Source organism: Cydia fagiglandana, chromosome 18, assembly GCF_963556715.1.
Source record: "Cydia fagiglandana chromosome 18, ilCydFagi1.1, whole genome shotgun sequence".
Classification (NCBI taxonomy): Eukaryota; Metazoa; Arthropoda; class Insecta; order Lepidoptera; family Tortricidae; genus Cydia; species Cydia fagiglandana.
In genome coordinates, this window is record NC_085949.1 from 5,823,714 (window position 1) to 5,840,813 (window position 17,100).

Sequence of the window (17,100 nt, forward strand, 5' to 3'; positions counted from 1 at the left end):
CAGTGATATTGCTATCTCATTCTACCGCATGGCTGGTCCCTTGGAGTGGCCGGCGTTGGCCCATCGTGTAGAGGAGCCATAACAACAACGTGGGCCATAACAACTACGTGGGCCATACTGAAAGTTTCTGGATTCTGATACATGAGACGACTTATTTTTCCAAGTGGCCAGTCCAGGAATTTTCAGCAGGGGCGTAGCTAGAGGATATGGCGCCCGGGGCAGACACCAAATTTGCGCCCTCCCCCCCCCCCCCCCCAAACGAAATGAACTAACGAAACGAAAGGGTTATTTTTTTGCTTATTAAAGTTTACTTTTAATTTAGACAAATACAGTGTACCTATGCTTTTTTAGTACATCGGTGGCTAACAAGCTTACGACCCACCTGATGGTAAGCGGTCACCGCATCCTATGGACGTCTGCACTCCAGGGGTGTTACATGCGCGTTGCCGACCATTTTAAAACTTATAAACTTCTTTTGTGGAGATCTCCTTAGACTTAAAGGTTCAATATCGCTTGTGAATTTGGGATCGTAGACTATTCATAGGTACAGCGCGGCTTTGGACTGATTTGAAGGGTCCAAGGTGGCATCCAGGTGCTCCTGTCCAAAGGTGACAGCAGTACTCAATATATGGGATCAGTCTACCCCAGAGTAAAGTATATCGCCTCCCTTTATTGAGCACACCGAGTTTTTTTTGGATACGAGCGCAGCCTACCCAGCAAGGTGGCTACGAAATTATTGGACGTCACTGATGGAGATGTCAACACCGATCAAGGCTCCCAATACTCCCTGACATGGGAAGGGTTGTGCCTTGAAAAATGAGGTTTTCTTAGCGGTAAACGCGCAAAATTGAATCTTGGTGGGATTGAATTGGACTGAATTGTCCCGATCCCACACCGTAACTCTGGATAGAATGCTCTCGATACCTGACACAGGTTTTTCACGACATTCTAGTATCACAGACCGAGTGATGTTGGCTCGGCATGTGTTATACAGATTGGCCCAAACCTTGACGTTCAATTTTTTTTTTTATATTGCTCACGCCGTGGTCTATTAGAATAGGTATGTATGTTAGCCGAATTTTCGTAGTTTTCTAGTTATTGCTTTTAACTTTTGTTAAGAAATTCCGGGGTGAAGCAATTAATTTATTTAAAAAAACTATTGAACTTTTTTAAATGTTTCTTTTTGTAACATAATCCTTGATAAACGGCGCAGTTGCTTAAAAAAAACAGCATCCTCACTTGGCTGAATTGGGAAAAAAGGACAGTTTTACGTTCAAGCATGTCAAGCTTAGATGTTGCCCTTGCCTAAATAAATTAAAAATACAGGCGATTTCAAGGACTTTTGGTTATTTTAGAAACTGCTAGACCCTAAGTTTTTTAAAAGGTCAAAAAAGTGATACTTAATAGTCATAAGTTGTAAAAAAATCCTTTTTTGTTATTAGAAGGCATAATTTTAAAGTTTAGAAGGCCTAGTTTATAAGCAACAGACTAACAAATGTGATCTGTATTTGTCTGAATAAAGAAATTATTTATTATTATTATTTATTAAATAGAACTTGTGTTTAATAATTTAAGCAAAGCAAAGCTTCACCCCGCAATTTCTTAACAAAAGTTAAAAGTCTCGAAAACTACGCAAATCGGCTAACATACTCGTACATGGGGAATATTCTGATAACCCATGTCGAGGATTCTAAAAAAATTTTTGGGCGTCAAGGTTTGGACCAGCCTGTATACAGGGTGGCTAAAAAATAACTGCATTTCCGTTGCCAGGGACGTTTTGGGATTATACTGAGCAACTTTTACTATGAGTCCAACCCCTGAGTCGCGAAAAAAAATTTAGCTGTTTCTTACATTTTGGCTGGTCCATTTTCTATGGGAGGGTAAACTTTTTGTTCGCGATTTCGGGGTTGGTCCCGTAGTAAAAGTTGCTCAGTATAATCCCAAAACCTCCATGGCAACGGGAATGTAGTTATTTTTTAGCCATGGTACTGTCGTCCGCATATTGATGAATGTCGTCGATAGACAACATGTCACCGATATGCAGCAGCAGCAGCTATTGGAGCAGCCGGCCTAGCCAAGGTTACAATCGCTATCGCTTCGACAACGAAAAGCATTACGAGTATGTCTCTCTATCACTCTTCCTTATTAGTGTGACAGTGACTACGCGGCCAGGTTCCGTCTACTACGGCTCATATGCGCCTGCCGGACAAAGGGATAGTGATCCATTTGCATAGGTAGTCTCTTGGACAGTCCATAAGATGGTAATTTGCCATATGGCTATTGCCATACGATTAAATAAATAGAGGTTTCTGGCATAGAGTATTCACACTGCGGGATGGTGGGCAGTAGGGGGCTACCGTCGTCTTTCAAGGTCGAGTTCGAGGCAAAAAGACTACCTAAGAGATCGGCATTCTCTTTTGCGCTGTGGGCCAGAATACCATCCGCATTTCACACTTCACAGTGGTGGTAAATACGACTGACAAAAGTTTCCCTGCTGCCTTTTGGCAAGGCGGAGAGGTAGTCATTTGCCCATTTTGGCGCCCCCCCTAGGACGGCGCCCGGGGCACGTGCCCCCTCCAACCCCCCCCTAGTTACGCCTCTGATTTTCAGTATGCCCTAAGTACTAGGTAACTTAATACACTTCATGACGCTATCATGACTCGCTTCATGACTCAGATCAAATTTGATAATTTAAATTGAACCCAATCTATTTTTATATTTATATATTTCGGGAATCTCGGAAGCGGCTCTAACGATTTCGATTAAATTTGCTTTAAGGGGGTTTTCGGGGGCAAAAAATCGATCTAGCTAGGTCTTATCTCTGGGAAAATGCGCATTTTTGAGTTTTTATGTTTTCCGAGCAAAGCTCGGTCTCCCACATATTACTTATTTATACGACTTAGGCCCACTTGCACCATTCCACTAACCCGGGATTAAGTGGTTAAACCGTTAACCTAGTATCAAATTGTACTGGTAACCATGGTAACGCTAGGTTTAACCGGCTAACTCCGGGTTTCTGGAATAGTGCAAGTGGGCCTTATACGGTAGTTGATACTGAAATAATTCAGGTGCCGAGCGTTGACCCGCGGGTGACTCGGGCCAGACCCGATCCGAAGGTTACACTAACTGCTCGTGATCAATTTATTTAACCCTTTCACTGCCAGGTAAAGTCTAAAAGTTCACTAGTGATTGCTAGGCAATTTTATTGGGCAATTTTTTTTTTTTATTCTTTTTTACGTGCAATTGAAACGATTTTACAGTCTAGATTACAAGTACATAATTGTAACGGCAGGCTGGAAGCCTGTAAACTTTTCTGTTTTGGCTTTTAGACTAGCAGAAATTGCCTTTTCTCATTAAGTCAGCCGTTTGTACGATAAGCTTTCTTTTGTAGAATAAAGATTAAATAGTAAAAGATTGAAGCTCTAGACTCGAGAGACTCAAATATACAAAAAATAATTCATAACGGATCATTAACATAATTTGTTATCGCTCAATATGCTTCGATACCTTTTTTGGATCGTTAACTTGAGCAACACCTGAGGGACTAGCCAAGGTGACAATTGTTTGCAGAAAAAGAAATTTAACGTCAAACTTCTATGAAATTATGACGTATAAATACAGGGTGATTCAGGAGACGTGAGCAGGACTAACACTGCGCATTTCGTAAATTGTAAGCAATTGTTTCCTATCAGAATTAGTGAGGTTAACGTTAATTTTCTAGTCGTGTTGAAAAAAAGTTATTAATTTATTTACGACATGGATGGTCACCCTAACATTAGAATACTTAACTACCGATATTCTGTGTCAAATTGAATATCATCAGATCATCACTGTACACGACGCGCGTCCCAGTCATCAAATGTAATTAGATAAGTAAATTCATTAAGAGATAATTTAGATTAAGATCCAAATTTGTGAATAATAAAATATTACCCTATTGTCTTTTCATTACGTCTGTCTGTGCCTTTCCTATCCAAGCAGGAACTTAGGCCTAGACACCATAACCTTCTTGCAGTTCCAGCAACGCGTACTGCAGCACACCTAAAATCTCCTCTCATTCGCGCTCTAAAATTTCTAAACGCGCTTCTGTCATGGGCTCCTGAATGTGATTTGTTTGCAAGTCGATGGGCAAGTGTATGTAGTATCTGCCTGAGGTACTGCGAGGCGATGGATGGTAGTGGTATTTTATAAAACTGTTTGTAAAGTGTTGTGTACCGTAGCGTATAAGTAAACTCTAAATTGTTACAGTGATTTGGTTTATACTGTCAGACTGTATAAAATTTTGTTTGAATTTTGTTTGAATAAAATAATAAATAATAATAATAATTACGTAGCTCTGCTTAACGAGGGGGGCAAAGTGTGGGTCGCCGAGGGCGACACACACTTTGCGCCTTTCCAATAAGTTTACTAAGATAGGCTAGAGCCTAATAAGAATAGATTAGGTAGGATAGCTTATAAGACTTGTAAGTTTAATAAAATGTATTTATAAAATAAATAAATAAGTGCCAGAGGGCCGAGGAAAGAGAGGTTCCCTAATTAGAGAGAGATAGGTAGATAGGTAACCTGCGCGCATGCGCCAATCTCTCACGATCCGCGCATGCGCGCCCCGCGGGGAGCGGGGGACGAGGCGCATAAAATAGGTGGTTATAAAAGCCGGTACATCGCCCCGCTCCGCGTCAGTCTAGAGCCAGCAGCCGACCAGGAAACAACTAAAAGAAGAAAAAGGAACCTCTCCAACCTCGACCCTCCTGCATCTGAATAAGCCAGCTGCGTGTTTCATTCCATCCTCTGCTACCTATGAGAATTCTACAGTCCACTCTCTCCCCTCCCCTGCGCACCCCCGCTGCGACACACGAAGATAGGGCCTAACACTCACATTGTTTGGTCCTCGTCGAAGCCGGATCTCTGAAGCAAGAAGACAGCAAGATGGCGAAAACAAGAAACAACCACAGCAAAGAAGATGAAGAATCGTCAGAAAAATCTCCGGGCTCCGGGGAAACAGGCACGACATCGGGCACCGGCGCCACCGACACTACGTCGGGCACCGGCACTACGTCAGGCACCGGCACCACGTCAGGCACCGGCACTACGTCGGGCACCGGCACTACGTCAGGCACCGGCACCACGTCAGGCACCGGCACTACGTCGGGCACCGGCACTACGTCAGGCACCGGCACTACGTCGGGCACCGGCACTACGTTGGGTTCAGCGGAGACTCTGGACACAGTTGCATCGTCGGGTACGGGCGCCATCAGGAAGACGCGTCCCAGACCAGAAAATCAACCCGGGCCGAGCAACGCCGTCCACCCCGCCGACACGTCGGGCATCAAAGCAACGCCTGCGGCCAGCCTAGCCAACACGATCGTCGAACGCAACCCCACCCAATTGATGCCACCACCGAGACAACCAGCGAAGCCCGCTCGGTCACACCGATCTAAGGCCTCCAGCAAGAGACTCCTCGCGGAGTTGGAGGCCAAGGAGAGGTTGGCCGAGCTAGAGGTGAAGCGTGTACAAGCAGAAGCCAAACTAGCAAGAATACGTCAAGAAAGAATAGAACTGGTGTCATCAAGAGAGGAGTCTGAAGAAGAGGAAGAGGACCTCGCGCCGCAGCGCATCGCCGACTGGTTCAATCGCCGACCACAACAAGCGACAGAGATAGAAGAGGCCGTCCATATAGAAGAAACGCAAGAGCCCGCCGCGCGCACTACTAGACGACGCGCGCGGCCGAATACATACGAAGACACTCGTGCGATGGACGTGTCGTCGCTAACCGCCGCCCTCACAGAAGCCATTCAAGCCAGCAAGTCCTACAAGAAGTACATACCCGACCTGCCGACCTTTAGTGGCCTGTGCACCGAGTGGCTACAATTTAAGGCCGCGTACAACGAGTCCGCGCCCAGTTTCTCTGCAAGTGAAAACGTCGCCCGTATAAGAAGAAGTCTGAAAGGTGTCGCCGCGGAGGCCGTCAGCGCCCTCCTAATTAGCCAGCCACATCCCGAGGACGTCATCCGAGCACTAGAAAGAAGATACGGAAGACCAGACGCTCTACTCATCAACGAACTGGAGAAGATTAAGGGACTGCCGCGCCTCACCGACAACCCGCGCGATCTGTGCATATTCGCCAGCCGGATCGCGAACACTGTGACGACTATCGAAATATTGAAGAAACCGCAGTACCTCTACAACCCGGAGCTACTGCGGTCGATAGTCGACAAATTATCGCCGATAATTCGCAACAAATGGTACGACTACGCAGCTACGAGAGAAGAGACGCCCGAGCTCAAGAAAGTTGCCGACTTTTTGAACAATGAAGCCGACAAGTGCACACCTTACGCTCCGCCTGAGAATACGACGGAGAATAAAGAAGTAAGAAGCGCAAGAAAGAAGCCCGAGCGAACGTACGCCGCCGCGGTCGAGACAAATAAGAAGCCAAAAGAAGAGAAGCCAGCGTACCCACTATGTGAACACGCTACGCATCAACTGCCGTCGTGCCCGCAATTTATGAAGATCGACACGAACGAGCGCTGGGAGGTGGCCAAGAAAAACAATATCTGCTACCGGTGCCTCGTCAGCAAACATCGACGCTTCGCCTGCCGAGCGAAGCCTTGCGGCCAGCAAGGCTGCCCCATGAGACATCATCGCCTACTACACCACGAGAAGTCGTCACCCGCGGCCGCCGCTGCAGCCGCTGCCGAGCCACCCCCACCACACAAACCTGAAGAAGTCGTGGCCTCGGCAGTGAACCAGATCGCCTGCGCGACAGCACGAACAAGACGCGCCTACCTGAAGATAGTACCAGTCACACTACGCGGCCCGCGGGCGGAAGCAGACACATTCGCTCTACTCGACGAAGGCAGCACCGTGACAATTATCGACTCAGCGCTGGCGGACACACTCGGGCTCGACGGCCCCACCGAACCAATGTGGGTGCAGGGAGTAGGAGGAAAAGAGATGGAACACAATCAGAGCAGGAGGGTCGAGGTTTACATACGCAACAAGTACGGCGGGCAGGAGCAGCGCATATCAAACGCGCATACCGTCGGCAGTCTGGGCTTCACCACACAATCCATAGGTGTGAGCGAGATAGAAGGCTGCACACATCTCAGAGGACTCAAGCACAAGTTAACTTACCGCGGCGCAACCCCACAAATACTCATCGGTCAAGACAACTGAGAGCTAATCGTGTCGCGAGAAATAAGAAGAGGACGGCGCGATCAACTCGTCGCTTCAAGAACCCTACTAGGATGGGTACTCCACGGCTGTCGCACCACTAGAGCGGAGCCGATCGCGTACTGCTGTGCGCACCTCACGCGGGCCAAGTCAACTGAAGATATAGAAGAAACAATGAAGAAATATTTCGCTCTCAAGTCCCTAGCGATCGAGCCGAGGCGACCGAGCAGCGATCCCGAGCAACAAGCGCTCCGCATACTAGAAGAGAAGAGCCGCCGCTTACCCGACGGCAGGTTCGAGACGGGGCTACTGTGGCGCAATCAAGAAGAAACAATACCTAACAATCGCCACGACGCACTGAAGCGGCTACACACGCTCGAGAGGAAGCTGGATCGAGACGCCAACCTGAAACAACAATACAACGAGCGCGTCAACAACCTACTTACCTCAAGTTACGCCGAGCGCGCGACCACGCCACCTAGCGGAAGGACGTGGTACCTACCTCACTTCGCCGTCTGCAACCCAGAGAAGCCGAAGATAAGACTGGTCCATGATGCTGCGGCCACCTCACACGGCCGCAGCCTCAACGACATGCTACATACGGGCCCAGACTTTCTGCAATCGCTGCCCGGCGTCATCATGAAGTTTCGTCAGCACGGCATCGCAGTCTCAGCTGATCTGAAAGAGATGTTTATGCAAATCAAGATACGCGAGGAGGACCGGGACGCGCTCCGCTTCCTATGGAGGGGCGACCGCCGCGAGGGGGAACCAGAAGAATACCGCATGACTTCAGTTATATTCGGCGCGACGTCATCGCCGTGCACCGCTCTATACATCAAAAATGGAAACGCACGAGAACACGCGACACAGTATCCGGAGGCTGCGCGAGCGATAGAGCGCAACCACTACATGGACGACTATCTCCAGAGCTTCAACACAATAGAAGAGGCGAGACAAGTAGCAAGAGACGTCGATCATGTGCACAAACAAGCCAAGTTTCAACTGCGTGGGTGGGCTACAAACGAATATGAAGCAATAAGGGACGTCGTCGGCAGCGAAGAGCGAGAGGGAAACACAGTCCCTATCGGCGGGAGCGAGATAGAAAAAACACTCGGCCTGCTGTGGGACACGAACGAAGATAGCATCCGGTTTCGCCTCAACACAAGAAGAGCTCATCAGCCCGAGGTGATCAATGATCTCCGGCCACCGACGAAGAGAGAAGCCCTAAGCATCATCATGTCAATATTCGACCCACTCGGCCTAATTTCACCTATCACGACGCCGGCCAAGCGAATAATGCAGGACACGTGGCAACACAACACGGGCTGGGACGAAGCTATACCAGAAGAGCTGCGCGAGCGCTGGAGCGAGTGGCTACAACAACTGCGAGATCTAGGTACCCTAAAAATACCTAGATGCTACGACGCGACGCCCGCCACCGTACGCGACCTGCACACCTTCGTCGACGCTAGTGAAGAAGCATACGCGGCCGCCGTATACTGGAGGATGACGAGGGCCGACGGGTCAGTGAAAATAGCCCTAGCCGCCGCCAAGAGCCGCGTCACACCGAGGAAGCCTATCTCCATACCTAGACTGGAGCTACAAGCGGCCGTCCTAGGCGTACGGCTAGCAAGAACAGTGATAGAAGAGCACGACTTCGAGATCGCTTCAAAAACATACTGGAGCGACTCTCGCACGGCGCTAGCATGGATACGCGCCGAGCCTCGCACATTCAAGACGTTCGTGGCCCACAGACTCGCCGAGATAGAAGATCACACTAAGAAAAACGAGTGGAGATGGGTACCGACAGCACACAACGTAGCCGACGACGCGACCCGCGCCACCCCAGCTGACTTCGATACGAGCCACAGATGGTTCGTAGGCCCGTCGTTCCTGTACAATGAAGAATCGACTTGGCCCCGTGAGAATAAAGTCGAAGTTCCCGTGACCGGTGAAGAAAAGGAGACGTGCGCCGCGACAGCTGCCGTGCCCCTAGATAAGCACGCAGCTATACCTAAGTTCGAGCGCTTCTCCAAGTGGACGCGATTACTACGAGCGACCGCGCGCGTGCTACAGTTCATCGACCTCGTGCGCCCTCGACCCCGTGAACCCGCCCGGCCCGCGACACAACTTGTCGCGGCGGCCAGGCGCAAACGAACGCGCGCAAACGAGTCACAAGACGGAGCCTGGAATAAACGCGCCACTCACACACGCGTGCCAGCCAAGATCGCCGCCACATCGCCGCCAGAGGAGAAAAAGTACTTAGTGTTAGAAGCCAAATACCTAAGTACCGCCGAGAAGCTGTTAATACGCGCCTCACAAGAAGATAGCTACGAGAAAGAGAGAGGGCGCATAGCGAGCGGCCGCGCGCCAGACAAGGACGACCGACTAGCCAAGCTGAGCGTATATATGGACGAAGACAACATTATACGTCTACGGGGCAGAATAGCGGCCGGCGACTTACAAGAAGAGACAGTGCGACCTATAGTGCTACACGGGAAACATCACTATACGAAGTTATATGTTTCTCACGTCCACGAACAGTTACATCACGGCGGCACCGAAATAGTGGTCAACGATCTACGACAGCGCGTGCACATAGTGAAGATAAGGCCGACAGTGAAACAAGTGATCGCCCAGTGCCCACGGTGTCGACTGCGTCGTGCGAAGCCCGCGGCGCCATCTACGGGTGACCTGCCAGCGGCGCGCCTAGCACACCACGTTAGGCCCTTCACCTACACAGGCCTAGACTACTACGGGCCGCAAGAAGTCACAGTGGGCCGCCATAGAGAGAAGAGGTACGTCGCGCTGTTCACCTGTATGACGTCGAGGGCCGTACACCTGGAGATGGTCGTCTCACTTAGCACCGACTCCGCCATCAACGCACTGCGCCGCTTTATTGCTCGGCGCGGGTGCCCTACAGAGCTGTGGAGCGACAACGGGACCGCCTTCAGAGGAGCACACCGAGAGCTGGCGGAGGCGATGAGAGACGCCGCCCACGCACGCCGCATCAACTGGCGCTTTCTTCCCCCCGCCGCCCCATTCATGGCGGGCGTGTGGGAACGTATGGTGCGCACCGTCAAGGAAGCGATGAAGGCTACGCTGCACGAGAAGTACCCGAGCGACGAGACCCTACAGACCCTACTGGCGGAGGCGGAGGCGACCGTCAACTCAAGACCGCTGACCTACGTGGCCGTTAACCCAGAGGACCCGCCGGCCCTGACCCCGAACATGATCCTGTTAGGGCCGGACTGCTACTCACCTGCACCCGGCACCTTCGAGGAGAGCGACACCAACGCGCGACAACACTGGAAGCGCGCCCAGCAGCTCGCCGACACTTTCTGGCAGCGCTGGGTCCGCGAGTACGCGCCGCTACTCCAACACCGGCGGGAGCCCTACGACGAAGGAGTCGCCCCGGCCGTCGGAGACGTCGTGATCATCTGCGACTCCAACCTCCCCCGCAACACATGGCCGCGTGGGATAGTGACGCAGACGTACCCAGGCAAGGATGGCGTGGTTCGAGTCGTGGACGTCTCTACGAGCAAGGGACACGTGCTGAGGAGGCCGACCAAGAAGATCGTCGTGCTGCCAGTGGGTTCGCGAAGCGACGGCGGGAGAAATGTACACGACGCGCGTCCCAGTCATCAAATGTAATTAGATAAGTAAATTCATTAAGAGATAATTTAGATTAAGATCCAAATTTGTGAATAATAAAATATTACCCTATTGTCTTTTCATTACGTAGCTCTGTACGTCTTAACGAGGGGGGCAAAGTGTGGGTCGCCGAGGGCGACACACACTTTGCGCCTTTCCAATAAGTTTACTAAGATAGGCTAGAGCCTAATAAGAATAGATTAGGTAGGATAGCTTATAAGACTTGTAAGTTTAATAAAATGTATTTATAAAATAAATAAATAAGTGCCAGAGGGCCGAGGAAAGAGAGGTTCCCTAATTAGAGAGAGATAGGTAGATAGGTAACCTGCGCGCATGCGCCAATCTCTCACGATCCGCGCATGCGCGCCCCGCGGGGAGCGGGGGACGAGGCGCATAAAATAGGTGGTTATAAAAGCCGGTACATCGCCCCGCTCCGCGTCAGTCTAGAGCCAGCAGCCGACCAGGAAACAACTAAAAGAAGAAAAAGGAACCTCTCCAACCTCGACCCTCCTGCATCTGAATAAGCCAGCTGCGTGTTTCATTCCATCCTCTGCTACCTATGAGAATTCTACAGTCCACTCTCTCCCCTCCCCTGCGCACCCCCGCTGCGACACACGAAGATAGGGCCTAACACTCACAATCACTATCATCACGGTTTGGTTACTTTTGAAAACTCGTATCTCACTCAGGTTTGACATTTTATTTTCTTCGTAAAAGAGTTTTTATGTTTATTAATTAGGTCTTGTAGGGTGACCATGATTGTAGAGAATTAAATTTGCCCTCACCAAAATGTCGAAAAATAGGAAAAAGTGTGGTTGTTTCACCTAAAATGACGGTGATCGATCAATAATCAGTTACTGAGTGTGCAGGATTAGTCCTGCTCACATCTCATGAATCAACCTGTATATAACACTTGCCTGTGCAAGCGTATGCTTTCAAAATCGTTGCAGACTTTTCTTAGTCTAACTCTAATCGTTCTACCCGTCATTTAAAAAAAATGTGCTATAGGTACAGAAAGAGGCAAAATGTATTCATATTCAAATCAAATCAATCAATCAATCAAAACTTTTATTGATAAAATAATAATATGGAAGTCGGCTTTTATCACCCCCGTGCATAAAAAGGGTCCGAAAACGGAAATAACTAACTACAGACCGATATCGAAATTATGTATACTTTCAAAAGTACTAGAAAAAATTGTATTTAAACAAGTATACGATACTTTTAAACATTCTTTTAGTGATCATCAGCACGGATTTTTGCAACGAAGGTCTACTGTATCCAATCTTGTTTTACTGAATGATTATGTCACTGAAGCAATGGATAGTGGCCTTCAGGTTGACGTCATATATACTGACTACAGCAAGTGTTTCGATAGGATTGATCATAGGTTACTGATATCCAAGTTGTGTGACATGGGAATACATGGGGATTTACTGAGGTGGTTCTCCTCTTACATCAATAATAGGTCTCAGGCCGTCGTGGTCAATAACTATATATCTGGATGGGTGTCAGTCCCGAGCGGCGTCCCTCAAGGGTCCTTGCTCGGTCCTTTATTATTCAACATTTTTGTTAACGATATAGGCAAGTGTTTTTTGCACTCTAAACTTCTTTGCTTTGCAGACGACATGAAGATCATTAACAAGATAAAATCCAACCATGACTCAATGTTACTGCAATCCGATCTTGAACGTCTTGATGAGTACTGTGAACTAAATAGGTTAGAGCTAGGGATTGCAATTGCTGGATCCAACATCCAGCAATCCAGCTGGATCCAGCGCATTTTTTGGTGTGCTGGATCCAGCAGTCGGCGCTGGATCCAGCGCCGCGGATCCGCAAAAAAATATCATCAAAAAACTATACACTTAACTTTACAAAAACTTATAAGAACATTGTATTTAAACGTTCCCGCGTTCCCGCGCTTAGCCCATCTCAAATCTACTGGTGTAGGTAAATTGCCTTATAGCTATACTCGCCCAAATATAAACGTTTTCTTAAAGTTTACTGTTACGCACCATCTGCACGTTTGTGTTATTTAAATAACCGTCATATTGTTATGCAATAAGCCGTTAGCCAACATTTTTTAATGTGTTTATTACTTTTGTTTTGTCTAATATCTATTGTCGGTTCCTCAGCGTGAGAATGCGATGCCATCTGCTTGACCGTTCGTTATGGACCACGAGTGCAAGTTATCGCTCCCAGATTTGTTTTGCAATCAGTTACTCTACGACTTTCTAGCTGGACCTATCGTTAGTGTTCCTAGATTATTTAACCGCGTAACCGCGTGTGAACTTTCGTTTAAGATTTAAGTTTTGTGTATACCATAAACATATAATATGAACGTTAAAATGGACGATAATAGTGATAAAAAAAACCTATGGGATTACTTTAAAAAAAAAGATGATGACCGGAGTGCTAAGTGTCTGCTATGCTCAAAGGTTCTAATGATAAGTAACCGTTCAACCACAGGCTTAAAAGGTCATTTGCAGAAGATTCACTGTGTCAATTTTACGTCCGGCAGCACCAGCAACAGTACAAATAAATTACAATTTAACATGGATACAATAGCTCCTACCGTGAAAGCAACCACGTCTTCATCAAACAATAAAGATAATCACGAAGTAGTTATCATACCAAACAAAAAGGCTAAGAAGACTATTAATGCTTACTTTATAAAAGAAGAGTGCATGGAAGCTATAGTTACCAGAATGGTGTGCAAAGATGGCTTTACATTAAATTCATTTTGTACATCTGCCGATTTGAGACGTTTATTCGCAAAAAGTGGATATCAACTTCCGACTTCGCCTAACACAATACGTTCGATGGTAACTAATTATGCAAATAATATTGAAACCGAATTGGTAAAAGAATTCACAGATTTTAAAAAGATAGGACAGAGATTTTCTTTGACATTTGATGAATGGACATCTCAAGAAAATCACAGATATATAAATCTCAATGTTCAACATAAGGAGAAGCATTTCAATCTAGGTCTGATACGTATCTATGGGTCATGCACTGCCGAGCATTGTCTCGAGTTGGTGGCTGAACGGTTGAATAAATTCGGCTTAAAAATTGAAACCGATATTGTTGGTATCACGACCGATGGGGCAAAAGTGATGACAAAAAATGGCAGGCTGTTACCTTGTTACCAACAACTCTGTTTTGCCCACGGAATCCAACTAGCTGTTGTCGATGTTTTGTACAAATCACAACTATTACAAGCGTTAGAATTAGAAGAAACTGGGCATACAGGAACAGATGAAAGTGATGGTGATGATGATACCATGGATACGGATCAATGCTTGGAAATGATAATGAAATCATCAACACCGGAAGCTGAAATTATTCCGAGATACGGCGAAGTTATTAAAAAAGTGCGAAAGGTTGTCAAAACTTTTAAAAAGTCACCAACTAAGGATGACGTGTTCTTACAAAAATATGTTTAAGAAGAGAAAGGCAAAGAATTAAGCTTAATTTTGGACTGTCGCACAAGATGGAGTAGTTTGCTGAGCATGTTAGAACGTTTCTACAGTTTGAAAACCTGTATCGATAAGGCTCTTATAGACTGCGGCTCAACTACAATATTCTCGGCTAATGAGTCACTTATAAGTGACTTGATAAACTGTCTTCAACCCGTAAAGTTGGCCGTAGAGGCTCTGTGCAGAAGAGAATCTACTTTAATCACAGCTGACACCACTCTCAAATTTGCCCTGAACAAGTTAAAAATCCACGGCTCAATTCTCAGCGAAGCTCTCTCTGAGGCACTTCAAAAAAGGATCGTTGAGAGGCGCCTTACTGATGTTACTGGGATGTTAATATATTTACAAAATCCGATCAAATATGACCTTGAAGTCAAGAAAAAAACGTCTGATGCGTCGTGTTTCCAAATGCCAAAAAAGAATGTTATCCGCCAAGAAATTAATGTAATTAATTATAAATGTAATTATTCGTCTGAGAGGAAATCAAGCAGATCCGGAAGAAGGTGAAGGAGATGATAAGGAAGATAATGATATGAATACTAATAATGATCTCATGTGTGAAACGCGAAATGTTACTATGGAAGAAGAGTTAGAGTTCCAATTAAAACTAGAGAGAGACGTATGTCTGAAGCGAAACGTAATTAATATTGCGGTAAAGGATTATGAAAAAAATATAAAAAAAGAAATGGCTGCTTTCGAAAGTGATGGAGTCAGAGGGAAAAACTTATCTTTAGTATACGATTATCTGATGACGCTGAAACCAACCAGTGTGGAAGCTGAGAGAGCTTTTTCTGCAGCGGGATATGTATGCAGTGCCATAAGAAGCAGACTGGGTGACGACACCCTTAATACTATTTGTTTTTTGAGATCTCACTTTCAGAGAGCTCAAAGTAATAAACTTTCGCAAGAAATGATCCCAAGAAAAGAGTTTTAAGTTTAAATTACGCCTTATTATCCTCCTTTTGTTTGGTTTATTTTAATTTTAATAAAAAATACCTGCGGAATTGCACCATGTGTTTTTTTTTTGCAAAATCGGTAAACTGCTGGATCCGCGCTGGATCCAGCTGGATTGATACCGATCCAGCAAAAATCCAGCTGGATTGAAAACGCTGCTGGATTGCAATCCCTAGTTAGAGCTTAATCCCTCCAAGTGCTTTTCAATTACATTTTCCCGTCAACGCAATGTAACCTCCACATCATATACATTAAAGGGCCACCCGCTTGAGAAATTAACTTATATGAAGGACTTGGGTGTTATTCACGATTGTAAACTTTTATTTGACAAGCACATTGATAGTATTATTAGTGGAGCACTAAAAGCGCTAGGCTTTATAATGCGAAATTCCATATACTTCACCCAGGCTAAAACCCTTAAAGTGCTTTATTGCGCATATGTGAGGAGTAAACTGGAGTACGCGTCACAGGTCTGGAACCCATGCTATAGTACTTACATTGACCGAATCGAACGCGTCCAGAAAAAATTTATAAAATATTTATGCTATAAACTGAAATATCCCTATAGTTCATCCAATTATTTAAGTATTTGTAAGAAACACCATCTAGTCCCGTTGCAAGAAAGACGTGATATATTGGACATTACCTTTCTCTTGAACATCACCAGTGGTGTAACTGATTGTTCCGAGCTACTTGGTAAACTTTCTTTCAATACTCCCTATCGTTCTAAAAGGTACTATCCCCCATTATCTGTTAAAACTGCATCATCCAAGTATAGACAGAATAGCTTCCTAGTTCGCGCGAGTCGAAGGCTAAATGAGCTATCGAAGGACATTGATATCGATATATTCAATTGCAAAGTTCCCAGTGTGAGGCACAGTTTGGTTAAGCGGTGTTTTGTGTGAGCGACCTTTCTACTAATGTATTTAATTCATGTACTTATACTTTCGGCTTTTCTTTTTATTTTCTTCATTAGGCGAGCAAATACATTGAATTTATCAACTTAGTGTGTGTTAAACTTAGCTATAAGTGTTAAAACTTAAGATCTATTGTAACGCTACGTCTTACGTAGGCGAACAACGCGCGAACGCGGCGCGGCGCGGCGCGGCGAAAGCGGCCGCCGCCGCGCCGCGCCGCGCCGCGCCGCCTGACATTCGCGTGCAAATCGCGCCGCACCGCGTTCGCAACGAGATCGCTTACGTAGGACACTTCTATGGGCATCAAAGGATTGATTTCGCCGCGCCGCGCCGCGCCGCGTTCGCGCGTTGTTCGCCTACGTAAGACGTAGCGTAAGGCTTCTATTGCCATTTTCAATTATGCTTCTTTTTTTTCCACTTTCTTTTTGTACGCATGTGTGTGTGCGTAGGTGCTAGCATTAGTTTAAAATTTATTACTTTGTAACTACCTGTGAGTTCCTGTAATTGGCTTCCTGTTTTAATCTTGTTGTCTATTGTAAATTTTATAGCTGTTGGTTCTCCTAACATAAATAAATAAATAAATAAATAAATAAATAACTATTTTACATGTCAACACATTATATCTGTTACAGCACACATTATTATTTCATACATTAAAACATTTACAGAACATCATTATTACTATTTTAGGTCAAATTATTTTAACTTACATACTACTTTTAATTCAAATTATAATCCATTTATTTATTATTATTATTATCCATCTAATTTAAAAATTATTAATTTTAAATATCGATTTAAGTCAATTATTAGTACATATTTTTTTTTTATTAAGTCTAAAATAAAAATAAAATAAATAAATAACAATCTTAACATTAACGTTATTATTTCATATTTATAATTTATTTAGTTAGCTCAATGAA

General features: G+C 45.9%; 1 protein-coding gene across 1 annotated transcript in view; it reads left to right on the forward strand.

Annotated features, from left to right (window-relative positions):
* LOC134673328 (uncharacterized) overlaps positions 1-17,100 on the forward strand; it is a 129,045-nt gene that overhangs the window by 82,165 nt on the left and 29,780 nt on the right. The gene's annotated exons all lie outside the window — the stretch shown is intronic.